The following is a 17,048-nucleotide window of genomic DNA, read 5'->3' on the forward strand; positions in this document are numbered from 1 at the left end:
TGTAGGCATCAATACCATCAATACCAAGGTTAGTATTAATCTGGTATTTTGCTGGTCAGGAAACCTCTGACTGCACCCGCCATGCCCTCACTCAGAGTCTCAAGATCAGAAGGCAGCATGTCAGATTTCTGAGCCATGGTGAGTCATGGCCATCTTGATGATGGTAGAAAGTGAGACAGAAGGTTTAAAGAGACAGGAGATAAACAACAAGAGAATTAATGATCTTAGTAAGATGGCTCCCCTACTTTTCCACAATGTGCCTAATCGCAGTGCTCAGCTGTTAAAATCACAAGTAACATTCACATGTAGCTCTCAGGTTAGTAAATGGAATCAAAAAGCCCAAAAGGCCAAGTCAGTGCTCTGGCAAAACACCACAGAGCCAACGTTGTGAGCTCTGCTAGGAAAAGCAAAAACTTAGATAGTAACAGGAGCTACTCTGAGAGAAAGCAGGGCCAGCTGCAGGGAAGGCCGATGCAGTGACTCTTAGATGTGCCTTTTGCATCAGAGGCAGGGTTTTCTCAAAAAAAAAAAAAAAAAAACTGAGAGAAAGGAGGGTGTAGTGTCTTACGCCTTTAATCCCAGTACTTGGGTGGCAGAAGCAGGCAGGTTAGCATGGTCTACGTGAAGAGTTCCAGGACATCCACAGTTATGTAGAAAGACCATGTCTCAAAAACAAGCAAACAAGCAAGCAAAACACACACCTAAGAAATTAAAATTAAACCAATTTGAATAAAAATCATTGATTTATGATGTGGGATTTCCCTTTGCACGCTGTGATTGCCATTGGTTAATAAAGAAACTGTCTTGGGCCTGCACAGGAAACCAAGTTAGGTGGGGAAAACTAAACAGAATGCTGGGAGGAAGAAGGCAGAGTCAGAGAGAAGCCATGTAGCCCACTGGAAACAGATACTGGGAACCTTGCTAGTAAGCCACAGCCACATGGCAATACACAGATTACTAGAAATGGGTTAAATTAAGATGTAAGAGTTAGCCAATAAGAAGTTAGAGCTAACAGGCCAAGCAGTGATTTAATCAATACAGTTTCTGTGTGATTATTTTAGGTCTAAGCTAGCCGGGCTGCCGGGAACGAACAAGTGACCTCCCTCCAACAGATTTATGTAATTTATAATTCTAAAGACTACAGATTTTATACTTAAATATTACTGTCTTCAGATCCTTGCTCCCCACTCAGCTCAACGTCAAACTGGCTAGGCTAGGCATGGCTATTCTTCCTAAATAAAAACATAGAAAGATTGTCGGGAAATCTAACCTTGTGTATTGATGCACATTATGATCCACAATGAGGGCTTCGGTAAGGAGGTGGACATGTGAACAGTCACATGACTGAATTCTTCCTTTCATCCCTAACTCGTCTTCTGTAGATGGCTAGGCCTAATGCCCACTCAGTCTATCTTCAGTTTCTTCTACCAGAAACTCATTCCTATAAAGGATCATTGAGCAATGTAACTTTACTAATGAATTTGCAGAAAGCACAAAGTGGAAACGTGGACTGTATGATAGGTGGCGTTTTACACCTCATTTTTCTTAGTCTCTCTTGCCTTTTCTGAGGCTTTGGGATTTTTAACAACCACGTCCTTGTGAGTTGCCAGTCCCCCCACCCCGGTAGGCAGAGAATGGAGCTCCCTCTCATGCCTCCCAGGGTGTTTCAGATGCCAACAGGTGACAACTCAAGCTTGTTCAACCTCAGCGCCACCATTCAGTCTCCTCTATGGAAACATTTGGATGATGTTAAGAAAAAATGTTCTCTTTGTTAAACTTAATGTGGATACTCACAGGTAACTTTCCAAATAATGTATTTTGATTTCCTTATATGAAAACAGGTATAAACATTTATTTTCATGGATAAGACTTCAGGGGAGAGTGGTAACCACAGACAGTTACGTCACCCCCATCCTTAAACAAGATGGAATTGTTTGTGAGCTGGAAAAATGGCTTAGTGGTGACGAACGTTTTACCTCTGATGCCATCACCCAGCTCCCAGCTGTACCTCTAACTTTAAAGGGTATGGTGCCCTTTTCTTGCCTCTTTAAGTACACACACACAGCATACATACACATAAATGAGATAAATGTAAAATCTTAAAATTACAAAACAAAATTCTGGGAAATGGTCACTCTAAATCAGGGCCATGAGGGAATACATACAAACAAAGTTTTCTACTTTTATTTCAGGAACAAAAAAGAACATGAAATAGAGAAAAGGGTTATATCATTATATTTTATAATGATTGTAAAAAGTAGTTAATTGGGTCAGAAGAGGAATATGAAATGAATATATGGTTTGGGCATTAAAATAAAGTGTGGGACCACTCCTACCCACAAGAGTATAAGGGACAGAACAAGGAGAAGACTTCCTACCTCAAGAGAGTGGCTGCACCATGGCTCTCAGAGCTCAGAGCATGCAAAATGCACAATGACAAGATGGACCACGTAATAAGGACAGTGGAAAGTTGGAGAAAAGTGTTGACTTTCTAAATTTCTACCTTTTGTCTTCTAAGACATTTTTAAGAATACATTTTTAAGAACACATTTAGCATATGGTCCATCTCCTCTCTCCCTTATGCCAATAGCTTAATGGAACTGGTCAGTCATCACTTTTAATAGAAACATAAAATCTGATCTGGTGTTAATATGATAGTATTATTCAGAAATCACTCATCTAATAGAGTTACCTGTTAGCTGTGACAACAACATTGTGCCACAATCACACAGGTCTGTTTTAAGGTCCAGGTGAAGATGAGGTGACTTCATTCCAGGTTAATGAACTGACCTTCAGATCCTGGAATCTATCAGTGACTGAGATCTGTGCATACAGCCAAATCTATCCCGATTCCCAGTTGCAGTTTGGCGCCACCTGGTGGTTATTGGTTCCAACAGCTTACCTAGCTACGCAGTATCTTTGATTATGTGGACTCCCATCTACTGCCTCTTAATTGGGGAGAGAGAGCTTATGCTGCAACCCCTCCTTTATTTAACACCTGTTTCATCTACATCTCTTCTCATTACCTTTTCAAGACAAGAATTTTGTTTTGCTTTGTTTTTTTAACCTCTACTACATCAGGAAGATAATAGGAACTGATTATCAATCTCTGTGTCTCCTAGGCGTGATTCCAGACTGTTCTACCATGCACTGGAGCTTTAACGGGGTGTTTAGAGAATGGCTCATAGCCAGAGCAATGACTCTCAAAAAGTATGCTTGAGCATGGGTGCCTACTGTCACAATTATTTCTTTCCTTGTCTTCCTTTATAGGAAGTAACTGGTTTAATGCTATACCTCCCTCCTTGAGAGACTGAATACCATCCTGTCTTGATTTAGGCTTGCTTTCCTTGGTGTTTTGTCTGCAGTCCTGAGTGGTAAAAGATAGTGTTTTTGACTGGTACAGTTATTGTTTAAAGCACTATAGGATTTTTTTAGGCAGAAAATGACAGCAAAAATAAAAATTGCTCACAACCCCACTACCTCTCAAATCAAATTATTCCCTAAAGGAACACAAGACTGGGTCTTGAAAATTCCAATAGTGCTGAGAATAAGATGAGTACTAGGAATATGAACTCACCTTCTTCCCTGAAGTGATTACTAGTAAATAACATTATATTTCATTTTTAGTCTGTCAGCTTTATTAAATAGAACCATTTTAAACCTTACTTTGAGCATTTAATAATATATTTTGGAACTAGTTACTAATCAGCACCCACATACCTTCATTTGCCTCATTAAAAGTATTATAGAATCACTCAACTTGCCCAGCACCGTTTGAACTCAAGGAAAAAGTTCATGGATACGATGGAAGATTGTACAAAATCAGCTTAGCCTGCTGTGGCAAAAAAGACAAGAATTCTGCAACTTAACAAAACCAAGTTTCTCACAGTCTGGAGACTGGGAGGTCAAGAGAGAGACACAGAGACCTCTTTTTGCTTTCTGGGTGGTTGACTCCTTGCTGTGTCCTTGTGTGGGAGAGAGTGCTTCTTGCCAAGACAGTAACAGGTCATGAAGGTTCGCCATGATTTATTAAGAGTTCCACTGCCAAATGCCATCACTTTGGTTGGAGTGCCACTCTATGAGTTTGCCAAGGGAGCCAAAACCCTTCCAGCCACAGCAAAGCAGTTTTTCAGAAGTGAGCCCAAGGATTCAGAGAGAAGTGCTGTGAAAGCCTTGTGGCTACTTTCCAAAATGGCCCCATAGTTCCCACTTCCTGGCATACACACTCCTAGAAAGCCCAGCTACCTTGTTCTTGAAATAATAACTGGCTCACCACAAACACGACTGTGTAGAGACAGCACCTGAATTTAAGTTGTGCTTCATTCTGAGAACAAATGGCCCAAGAAGACAGTGGGTTAACACTCTCTTCAAGAGAATTTTCCCCTCTCATGCAGACATAATTCATGCTTTGCATATGGAGGGGGCACAGGTTTCATCTTCCTTCTACTCTCAAGCAACGACCCATATTCTGAGAGCTGTGATGACCGTGTTTCTCATAATTCCACCTACATAACTCTTCCCTGTCCTCTGGATGGCTGGACTCAAGCAGTTGTATGGATACTGAGTCCATTGAGTGTCTACTGATATCAATTGCATAGTTCTCCAGAGCCCTTTGTGCTGAAGAGTTAACCCTGAACATACCATTAACAGTGTTCATATGCTGCACTAGCAATAGCATATACATTTTGATTCTGTTTTATAATACAGAATATAGAAGTCCCCTCATAACATCAAATGCAAACACACCTTATCCATTCCCCCTCTCCATATTAAAACTAGGTGACACAAGACCATAGGAGTCAAGATTGGTGGCACCTGCCTATAATCCTTACACTAAAGTGAAGGGAGAATGGTCAGGAATTTAAGGTCATTGTTGATGGCTAACATGTTCAAGGCTGTCCTGGGGCAATAAATCAACAGATAACCAGTAGATCATGTGGTGCTGAGATAACTGCTCCTGTTCACACACTCATAAGCAGTTCTTGCTACTTGCTAACACCATGATAGTGTACTTCCCAGTCTCACAACTAACAAATGAATTTCTTTTCTTTATAAATTGCAGGGCATGTGGTAGGTAGTCAGTTCCAGCATCACACAGACACTAAGACCAAGATAACTAATGCAGAAGTCCCAGCAGAGAGGAAGAAATACCAACACAAATACTAACTGGTCACGGCTACAGTCAGTGGTTGTTCCTTGTAGGAATGTATGATGAACCTTATGCTGTGCATAAGAATTGACCATTGTGTAAGGTATGAGAAAAGGAAGTATTTCCATCCACCACATCTTTCATCAGCCAAGAATGTGTTACAGCTTACAGACTTGTGAGTACCAGGTAGTTCCTGCGGGCTTCCCATGCCAATCCACAAGGTCTAAGACATGCGGAAAGCAAGGCTATCAGGCTGTACTTGTGGGGACTTGAGTATAGTCTACTTTAAACCAGATCTACGGGCATGGAAAGAAAGTATCAGACGTGACTATATGCACCAAAGGGTGTTTCTTACGACCCTCCTTTTCTTAGACCTATCATAATAATTCTAATTTTCATGTATCAATTCCATTTTTGGAGTTGTAAAAGCACAATACAATTGAATACATCCATCAAAATGGACTTGAACTTATTTAGCTATTTATTTGATTTTTTGTGTATGTGTGTATATCACATGCAAGCAAGAACCTGTGGAGGTCAGACAAGAACCTCTGATCCCCTGGAACTGGAGTTACAGGAGGCCATGTAGGGACTGGAAACCAAACCCGTGTTTTCTGCAATGGCAGTAAGAGTTCTTAACTGCTAAGTTGGATCTCCAACCTTCAAAATTGACTTCTGACTTTATATGTGTTAAACTGTATCATTAGTATTTTGGTGGCTTAGCTACAAATTAATTTATAATTTTAATGAAGAAAATTATCTTTTTAATTTGAAAAGCAATGAAACAGTAAAAAATTGTGTATTGTAGCTAATAGAATACAGAGAACTAAAACTAACTTCCACACTGTTAATCAGCATTCCTCAGCTTTCTTAGAGTCTACAATTAAGTAAAACAAGAAAAATCTAGGTTTTTTTAGAATAGTTTGTGAACTGAAATGAAATCCTATTTCTTTATGTAAACCAGAAATCACGGGTTAATTTAACTGTGAAATAGGTTGAAATATTGAAATTTTTATTGATTTTTATTGAACTCTACATTTTTCTCTGCTCCCCTTCAAGGTCCCCATGCTCCCAATTTACTCAGGAGATCCTGTCTTTTCCTACTTCCCATGTAGATTAGATCTATGTAAGTCTCTCTTACTGTTCTCATTGTTGTCTAAGTTCTCTGGGATTGTGGCTTGTAGGCTGGTTTTCTTTTATGTTTAAAAACCACTTATGACTGAGTTGTAGTAGAAGGAGCTGTGGGCCACATTCCACCACCCGGCTCCTGCACAGCTAGCTTTATCCAACATAATTACACGGAAACTGTATTCATTTAAACACTGCCTGGCCTATTAGTTTCAGCCTCTTATTGGTTAATTCTCACATCTTACTTAACCCATTTCTATTAATTTGTGTAGCACCATGAGGTGGTAGCTTACCAGGAGAGAACTTAACCTGCATCTGTCTTGGAGACGAGAGGCATGGCGACTGCCTGAGGCATCTGCCTCACTGCCTTCTTCTCAGAATTCTGTTCTGTCTACTCCACCCACCTAATTTTTCTGTCCTATCAAAGGGCCAAGGCAGTTTCTTTATTAACCAATGAAAGTAACATATAGACAGATGACCCTCCTCCATCACTGAGTACATGTGATAATTTTCTTTTTGTGTCTGGATTACCTTACTCAAAATAATGTTTCCTAGCTCCATCCATTTTCCTGCAAAATTCAAGATGTCATTTTTTTTTCTGCTGTGTAGTACTTCACTGCGTAAATGTACCACATTTTCCTTATCCATTCTTCTGTCAAAGGGGATTTAGGTTTTTTTCCAGTTTCTAGCTATGATGAACAATGCAGCTATGAACATAGTTGAGCACATGTCCTTGTGGTACAATTGAGATCCTTTGGATGTATACCCAAAAGTGGTATTGCTGGATCTTGAAGAAGGTTGTTTCCTAATTTCCTGAGAAATCACCATAATAATATCCAAAGGGGCTGTACCAATTTGCACTCCCACCAGCAATGGAGGAGTGTTTCCTTTACCTCACATCCTCTCCAACATAAGTTTCCATCAGTGTTTTTCATCTTGGCCATTCTTACAGGTGTAAGATGGAATCTCAGAGTTGTTTTGATTTGCATTTCTCTGATGACTAAGGATGTTGAGCATTTCCTTAAGTGTCTTTCAGCCATTTTATATTCCTGTGTTGAGAGTTCTCTGTTTAGGTCTGTACCACATATTTTATTGGATTATTTGGGTTTTTTGATGACCAATTTCTTGAGTTCTTTGTATATTTTGGAGATCAGTTCTCTGTCCAATATGGGGTTGGTGAAGATCTTTTCCCAATCTGTGCTGCTGTTTTGTCTTGTTGACCATGTCCTTTGTTTTACAGCTTTTCAGTTTCAGGAGGTCCCATTTATTAATTGTTTTTTCTCAGTGTCTGTGCTACTGGGATTATATTTAGGAAGTGGTCTCTTGTGCCAATGCATTCAAGTATACTTCCCACTTTCTCTTCTATGGAATTCAGTGTGGTTCTGTCCCTGGCTCTTAAACTCTTTCTAGCTCCTCTTCATCAATGATCTGAGAGCCTTGGAAGAAGGAAGTACTCCTTTTAGGGCTGGACTTTGTGAAGTCTCTTATCCCCTGCACCTTGGCCAGTTATTAGACATTGTGTTACTCACCATCCACTAAAATTAGAAGACTCTCGGATGAAGAATGAAAGATATATTAATCTATGGATATAACAATGCATTATTAAGAGTCATTTTAATAGTAGCAAGTTCTCCCATTGGTCTATGATCTGTCTAGTCACAGATTCTTGGCCCAATAATGGTGACAGGTATTGGTTTCATCTGATGGCACCAGATTTTAGCTAATCAGAAGATGGTTGTTTACACCTATAATGTTGATGCCACTGTTGCACAAATGGGCATGTCTTGCAAAGCCAGTCATTACTGTGGCTCACAAGGTTCATATTGAGTAAGACTGATGATTAGTTTTTTTTTCCTTTGGTAGCATGCATTGAGCTTTCCAGCACTATGAAAATTATTCTGTAGAGATGAAGTCTCCACATTAGTACCAGTTTGGTTTCTCCATGCTCTATAACTCAAATATGTGGTGTCTTCAGCAATCAGATCTGATACTTGTGAGACTCTTCCCTAGTATCTGGATATCTGGACTGTGACACTTTTGGGTATTCTGAGATAGTAAATTCTGGAGAGTAACCTATTAGTATAGAAGCTTCTTAAAACACAGAGAAGGGTGGAGAATGATGGAGGGAGATGAAGAGAGGCAGGCAGGAAGACAGATAGACAGAGACAGGTGCACCCAGTCAATGACAGACATAAACAGAGAAAGAGTTAAAATGGAGTTACTCTAGAGCAGGGTAATAATGTCCCTCTTAGATACCATGAGTCAACAAATAAAAAGACTAATGCCAATATGTTTCTTTTTTTTGGAACTGCTAGCCAGTAAGGCCCTTTGGTCTGCAAACATTGTAGGTGATTGCCCATGCTCTTAGTTAACTCTTTCCTGTAATTGGATGAATAAACCTGTTGGTGGAGAGGAAGGCAGTGAGTCAACTTCTGAAGTAGAGGCAGGTTCTCAGGCTGCAGGGTGTTGGGTGGGCAGAGAGAGAACTCATTTCAGTAGAGTGCAGGAAGTCACTTAATGCTGCTTATGAGTCAGAAAAGAGCAGAGTCAGTTGTGGCTGAGCCCTGTAAAATCTGCACTATACACAGATGCTATAAAATGTGTATGAACTTTAATTCATTTGTATTCTTCTTTTCTTTAATAGGGACCTCCCACCCCTGCACCATTTCTGAGTCCTTTTGAGTTTTATAGGTATGAGTCACTACCACTCAAGGTTTTCAAAGCTTTCTAGGTCAGAGAAATATTTTTTTAAAAAATATCACTATACATTTTCCTTTTGTAGTACCTGTATTGGGACCCCATGTAAGAATCTGTAGTTCACAGAAACTTTTTTCTTGGTAAAAGAAAAGAAACACCTATGCTCACAGCATATCTATGTGTCAGACACTGTATATCCTGTTTTATTTAATTGAAAAACATATAGGATGCTGTGGGCTGAAAAGTGAGAACATTGGAATGGGCTTAGTTCTGTTGCTATTTCCTCTTGGAATATCAGAGTTATCGTGGAGTTATGTGGAGGTATGCTACTCCCCATAACTACTGACCTTCCTGCCACATTCTACTTCCTCATACCGACAGGTCTAGTGTGGCATTATTCAAGCCATGACCTCTTTCTAACATGTTTTAATTCTGGGAGGAAAATAAGTGTTTAAAAAGAACCCAGAATCTCTTCCAGTTACAGGGTTGTTAATCTTTCAGGGACTGGACAGGTATACTGGCTATCTTCATTTTGTCTCGTTTAATTCTGTTTTGTTTTAATTTTGTTTGCATTAGAAGACTTTAAGTTCTGGGCATTGGGAACAAAAACACTAAGCAATACTTACAAGTCATGTTGCTGGCAGGGGTTTCCCATTCACACATACACTACTGACCCAGTTTTCAGGGACTCATTCATTTGTCTAGGTGTTCAGAAACATCCACTACTAGTCATGGGAGGCCTCAGTCAACTGCATTCAGTGGGGAAGGAATGTGGGGTCTTTCCATTTGTCTTAAGGGCCTCCTTCTGTTGGTTCAGAATGTATCAAGGGAATCTTTAGGAGTGTCAGATAAATAAAATTATTTCTCTGTGAACAAAGACCTCAGAGTCTCTATCCTCCTCTTTCTGTCTCTGGAAGAATAAAGAACCAGCAGGACACACTCCCGATACTGTTCTGCTCCTGGTCGTATCTATAAATCCTTCTGTTTATTTGGCCAAAGGGGCTTCTCTAACCAGAAATTGAGAGGGATTTCTGGCAGTTCTAGTATAAAGTTCTTTTAGTTATTGTTGTTGGGAGTGAGTTTCAGAATAATGACAAAGAACAGTAGTTAATGAAGGCAAGTAACAATGGAATGAAAACTGGCGTAAGACAACCGAGTATAAAGATTGTTTAAAGGGCTTCAGTGTTACCCAGCATGGTCTCAAACTCCTTGGCTTGGATGATCCTCCTGGTGCTAGAACTTCAGGCCTGTGCCTTCATACCCAGAAAAGATGGTAAACTAAGACTCTATGGAAGACACTGTGGAAAAGATTACATGTCAATGTGTTGGAATAAATTTTATTGTGTAGTTAGCATTTCTCTCTTTTTGAAATCAAAAGTCAAGATTTAGAGTTCAAGTTATATAGACAGTCTCAAAACACACTAGAATCAAACATTTTGATAAGTGTGCATGGTGAAAATCTATTATCTCAAGAGGTAGGAAGTGCAGGCAGGAGGACCATGAGTTCAAGTTCATTCTCAACTACATAGTGAGTTCAATACCAGTCTGAGCTGAGTGAAACTCTGCCTTCCACTCTTTCTTCATCTCTGTATCTTTCTCTCTTTCCATATACATAACATATATATATACATATATCATAAAATAAATATCTATAAAATTCACTTTTCTTTAAGTAAAGCCAAGATAGTAATTGAGGCAATTGGTAACTCTTCAGTTTTCAATGGGATTAGAATAGGGTATAATTGGTAAATTTATAGGAAAAATTGAATTGATGGTGTTTATTTAAATAAGTCCTAAAATAACTCTGCAACACAGAACAAAGGAAAACCATAAAACCACAAAATAAAACCTGGATGAAAACTGCTACAACCACTAATAATCCTTGCCATTGTTACTATTAATAACTACTGTCTTCAGCTCCCCAACTAAGTGTCAGGCACTGTGAGCAATGAAGGAGTATTTCTGGGAGGTCAAGTGTTGATTTTCTCTACTTAGAGTGTGTGCTAGTTTGTGCTTCTGAAGCGTATGTTATGAATTACCTGGTAATTCATAGCAGTTGACAGGTGAGAACTATTATTCATATTACATAATCTGGCATTTCATACATAGTTTATGCATTGCATATCAGCTCTAAAAATAAGATGTGTGCATCTTCTCTTGCTGTAACAATCTCCATGTCCAAAGCAGCTAAGCAACTTGAGTGGGGAAGAGTTTATCTGGCTCAATGACAGTCAATCAGTGAGGGAAGCTGGGACAGAAACTCGAGGCAGGACATAAGGCAGGATCCTGGAGGAATGCTGCTTGCAGACTTACTTCCTCCCTCTTTAACAGACTCAGGTTATCTAGCTCTCCTATATAACCCAGGGACTCCTGCTTAGGGATGGTGCCTGGTGATGATGCAGCCCACAGTAAAGGACTGAGTCCTCTTGCTTCAATTATCCACCCAGACAGTTCTTTACAGATATTCCCACTGACCAATCTGATAAAAACAATTACTTATTAAAACTTCTTTTTTTAAACCTCTGCCCAAGGCTCAGGGATCATCTCCACTGAGGGACCAGAAAAATGATAAGGTCCAGTTGCAGTGACAGCCTGCTACAAGATGGTATTTGCCAGGCATTGCAATACCACTGCTGTCAGTGATGGGAAACGGATCGGAGAGGAGGAAATGGAGATGTATTTGATTAAAAGACATCATGTGCATGCATGAAATTCTCAAATAACTTTTTAAATGGCTCATTTTTAAGGTGATTCTAGGTTGTGTCAAGTTGAGAGTTAATGCTAGGACAACATGTGAAATGAGTACTTGCTTCTTATATTGGCAACTAAATGAATATTGAACTCTAAAATTGTGGGAATTTCTTAATAAAAAATCTAATTAAAATATTATTCTTAACTTTTTTATTTGAACGTTTAGTATTATTTCTCATTTCAGTTAACATATTTTGGATATTTAGGAGAAAACTAATTTACCATTTGAGAAAACACTTCTAATGTTTTATTGTATATTTGTGTGTGTGTGTGTATACATGTTTATGTGCATGTATATATGTGGTGGCCAGAGGTTGACATCAGTGTCTTCCTCATTTGGCTTTCCATATCATTATTTAGGCAGGTGTGATTATGTATGTATATATGTATGCATGCTTATGTAAATATGTGCATATATGCACAGAGATGTGTCTTTACACGTATATGATGTATCGAGGCCACAGACCAATATTGGGAGTCTTCCTTAGTCATTTCCAACCTTTAAAAAAATAATTGTATGTGTATGAGTGTTTTGCCTGCATGTATTTTTGTGCACCATATATGTGCTGGGTACCCTCAGGTGCCAGAAGATGGCATCAGATCCCCTGGTACTGGAGTTACAAATGGTCGTAGGCAGCCATATGGATGCTGAAAATTGAACACCAGACCTTTGGAGGAGAAGAAGTGTAGAGGGAGCAGCGGGCCGCTTCCCGCCGCCCAGCTCTTGGCTGCCTGGCTAGCTTATGCCCCGAAATAACAACACACCAATTGTATTCTTTTAAACACTGCTTGGCCCTTTAGTTTCAGCCTCTTACTGGATAATTCTTACATCTTGCTTTAACCCATATCTAGTAATCTGTTTAGCACCACAAAGGGTGGCTTACCAGGAAGATTCTAGCGTACATCCATCTTGGGCCGGAGCTTCATCGCGTCTGACCCAGAGAGGAGAGTCATGGCGATTGACTAACTTCCCAGCATTCTGTTCTGTCTACTCCACCTATCTAAATCCTGCCCTATCAAAAAGCCAAGGCAGTTTCTTTATTAACCAATGAGATTCCTCCATCACAGAAGATACTCTTACCTATTGGGCCATCTCTCCATGTCTCATTCTCTACCTGATTTTTTTTTTAATTCAGAGTTTCTCAATGAACCTGGAGCTCATCACTTGAGCTAAACTGCCTGGCCAGTAAGCACCAGAGAACTACTTGTTTCTATTTATCACTCATCAACTGGGTGACAAATGTGTGCAGGCAAGCTTGAAATGTTTTTTTGATTTTATGGTTACTGAGAATCCAAACTCAGGTATTCATGCTTCTAAGACAAGCCCTTTAATTGCTGAGCCATCTCTTCAGCCTATGTTTTGACATTTTTAAACTGTAATTTATGTGTGTGTCAAGGGCTATTAAGGTAGATGTGACAGTTTCTTCAGACCCACTAATTTTAGTCTGGGTTCCATGACCAATGGACCAGACTACTTTAGCCTTCTCTGCCTTCGCTGCATAAGAGTCCTAGGTTTGGACAAATATCCTTCTTGCCTACCTCCCAAGCCACAGAACCTATCATGTCATATTCAACCTTTCTCTTTTTCCTTTTTAAACTTTTCTTGTATTTATTCTTTGTGTCTTTTACATCATGCATCTCTATCCCAATCATTCTTCCATCCCTTCCTATCTGCTCTCTGCCCTTACAACCTACCCCTGCAAAATAAAATAAAATTTAATGAAAAAAGGAAAAAATTATTATCATCAGAGAAGCTGTAGTGTGATATAGTGAGTCATGCAGTAAACCCTTTTATCCATATATCTTTACTTGTAAGTGTTCATTGCAAGGAGTCATTGGTCTGGTTTGAGTCCTCTGGTTTATGCTACACCATCAATACTGAAACTTCACTGGGACTTCTCTTAGACAGCCTATTGTTGCCTTGTGTTGAGGAAATCCTGCAGCGTTGGGAATGTAGGACCAGCCCCTTCATGTACTCCAACAGGTCTTAGATGGGGTAGATGCTGGGGTGGCCTAACTCATAACCCTGGTTCTGGGCTTGGGTGGTTGCAAGGTTGGTCAGCCTGCCAAATCTCCCCCATCCTCACCACCAGACTGAGCTCTCCAGCCTTGCCCTGGCTAGTTCTTTCCTTGCAGTGAACAAACTGCAGAGCCAGTTCTCTTGCTTTTATGCCCTCAGTGTTGGCTCTCCCACACCTACACCATCTGGGCCAGCTCTACTGTGTTGCTCAGGTGAGGAGCAGGGCCTGCCTTCCTGAGTCCATCAGCAGTAATGGGGATGGTCAGCTCCCTTGACTGTCTCAGAGGTTCGAGGGGTAAGTGAAGGTCATCTCTCCTCCAACACTGTATCAAGACAGATAAGTAGTAGGGACTGCTCTCCCAAGCTCACAACTTCCAGGCTGACTTACCCACATCTCTACCAAAAGGGTTGTCTCTACTGTGCTGCCAAGGCAAGGTGAAGGGTCTGCTCTCCTGAGTGCTGCAGATGGTGAAGGGCAGAGGTAGCTCTCCTGCTCTTATGATCTCAGGTCCAGCTCTCCCACCTACCTTAGGCATAGGGGGAGAGGGAAGGCATCTCTCCCCTGCCTATGCTCCCATATGGCAGATAAGGGGTTGAGCCAGTCATGTTCTAGGCTTCCACCAACATCTAATGAGTATACCTGACCTCCCCATCCTGATCGGCTCACACATGCTCCCATCAAAAGCTCTGCTGTGCCACCCAGACAATAAGCAGGACCTGATTTCCTGAGTGTTGCGGGTAGTAAAAAAAAGGGTCAGCTCTTTAGCCAGCTAGAAGCAGTAGGGACAAGGGGGCAGGTATTGTTCACTCAACCACACCACCCCACGGCAGAAGAGAGGGGAGTGATCTGATCTCCCATTCTCATGTCTTCAGGTCCAGCTTGCCCATACCCCTGTGAACAGGGTCAGCTCTATTGTGTCACCCAGGGGAGGTATAGGAGGACCCTTTCTCCTGAGTCCATCAGCTGGTGAGGGCCAGGACTGTTTGGTTGGAAGCATCATCTCAGCTCCCTGGCACCTTTTTATACAAAGAGTCTGAAATATTCAGTCAGGAGCTTCACCTCAGCCCCTGGCATCCGTTTTTGGAATGTTGGGTGGAAAACTCCATTCCAAGCTCCCTCCCCTGGGAAGTTGCTTTAGTCCAAACTGCACCTCCAAGAAACCCTGCCAAATGGTGACCCCTTCCAAGGGAGGGTCAAGCAAGCCTACCAAATGGTAAACCCTCACCAGGAAAGGTCAGGACCACACTTGTAAGCTATTTAAACTGCCCCCCCCCAGAAAATAAACATGTGGTCTCTGTGTTTCTCATGGTCTCCCCTTCCCTCTCTTCCCCTCTCCATGCTTTTCTGGGGCTACCCAGGAACACTCCATTAAACATGGATATCTTTAATTTAGTCTGATTTGATCTGATTGGGATTATTTGCTTTGGTGGAAAGGTTCATCTTAAGAAAATACTTAACATTTGGAGGTTCCACTAAGGGGAGGGTCTGTTTTTCCCATGGGCCCAGGGCCATGTATTGGATAATGCCCTTCTCATGTGTGCTCTCTGCCAGGCTAAGATTGGTTTCATCTTGGTGAGTTCCAGTTTTTGAGTACATGTCGCTAAGGCCAGGGGACTGGTTTGCATTTATGTTTGTCAATTTTCAGGCTTTCCTGTTGGAGTCACAGGCCTGTGCCAGGTTCCCCATTCAAGTGGCAAGCCAGTTCTCATTGAGATGGGACTGAGTGTATAGAGACATCTTCCACTCATTTCTCATGCCCCACCCCCTGTTTTTGACTCAAGAGTCCTGTCCAAGTGGATGCATTGCATTAGGTTTGAGTTCCAAGATTTGGCATAGACTTCTAAATGGTCTCTTGCAACTTGAAGCCAGATCCTCAAATGCCCTTGGGCTGCCTTTTACAAAAATCCTTTTAAATTGGGGCTCTCTAACACCTAACATAAAAACAAACAAACAAACAAAGACCATGTTTTCTAGATGTGTGTTCCCACTCCTACTCCCATTCCCCACTCCCCTCCCCACATTTTTAGCCATTCATCTCTCATTGTTTGTTCTCTACAATGGATCCAAATCTGTTTACCCCTGTATTTCCACTCTAAAACCATATAGTTCTTCCATCCTTTTGTTCTTGTTCCCTCTTGCAACATCTGCTAATCTAGTTCTTAATGGGACTACCTCTGTGCTTCCCTGGCTTCCACTGCTTGCCTACACAGAGAATTTTAAGTTAGTCAACTGACACAGGTTCCTAAAAGAGTATTATTTGTCTGTCCATTAAAATAATGTGGCCACAGTATAACTGTTTTATGTCTATGTGAGTATGTGTGCTTGATTTTACAGTATGCTCATTTTATTTCTCTGTGTGTATATGTGCATGTTTTAAGACCTATAAAACTTATAGCTCCAGATTACAATAGCTCTTGAAAAATACAAACACATTTTGACCCCACCACCATTTAAAACAAATTTAAATAGTTGTTTAAATTTAATTAACAGGTAATGGTTCCTAATTCTCAAGTGCCTTTACAGATCTGAGAGTATGGCATTTAACAAAAGATCTTCTAACATGGAGACATGCCAGTTCCCACAGCATCCTATAGCTCCTCCAAGAAGATACATGGTTCTAGAAGACCTTCCACCTCCAGGCTTTCCTTTGGGTTTGGCAAAGCCACCCACTCAGCAAAAGATGGCCTTCTACCTCTTCAGTTTCCCAGATGCCACCAGGAGAATCAATCTCATCCTGTCAAGACAGATAGTCTAAATCTTCTTTTCACAGGAAAATCTTTGGGCCTCTTGTGCCCAGCAGCTAAGAGCAAGTACTGTTTCTATGGCTGATGTACTTCAAGGACTAAAGAGAGACTTGGGATTGCCTGCATAGCTAAAATAGCTGTCTCATTTCTGTTCATTTATCCCCCTTAGATCTGTCTAATGGCATTTGATTACTTAAGTTAATGGTAGATCACTGGTTTATTTGTTTAGTTTCCTGCTAAAATACAGATGGGTGTGACTCTTTAATAGGCTTTATAGTCCAGGACTAACAGGTTTCAGATGTATCTTCAGAGGTTCAGAGTTTCCAATTCCCTTTGTCTTCTAAAATGTTCCTACCTTTTAACCTAAAGCCATAGCTTTTTGTTATGACACCAAAATGTAAATCTCTTTCAATTGTCTTAATGATACCTACAGGTTCCTGGAAAAGGTTCTGCTGCTGTATTAAGAAATCTGGTCTGGTAAAAAAAAAAAAAAAAAAAAACCTAACAAGTCTCCAGAGCCTATTTTAACCCCACCCATTTTCAAGCATATTTTACAGG

This window comes from Arvicola amphibius, chromosome 2 (assembly GCF_903992535.2).
Source record: "Arvicola amphibius chromosome 2, mArvAmp1.2, whole genome shotgun sequence".
NCBI lineage: Eukaryota > Metazoa > Chordata > Mammalia > Rodentia > Cricetidae > Arvicola > Arvicola amphibius.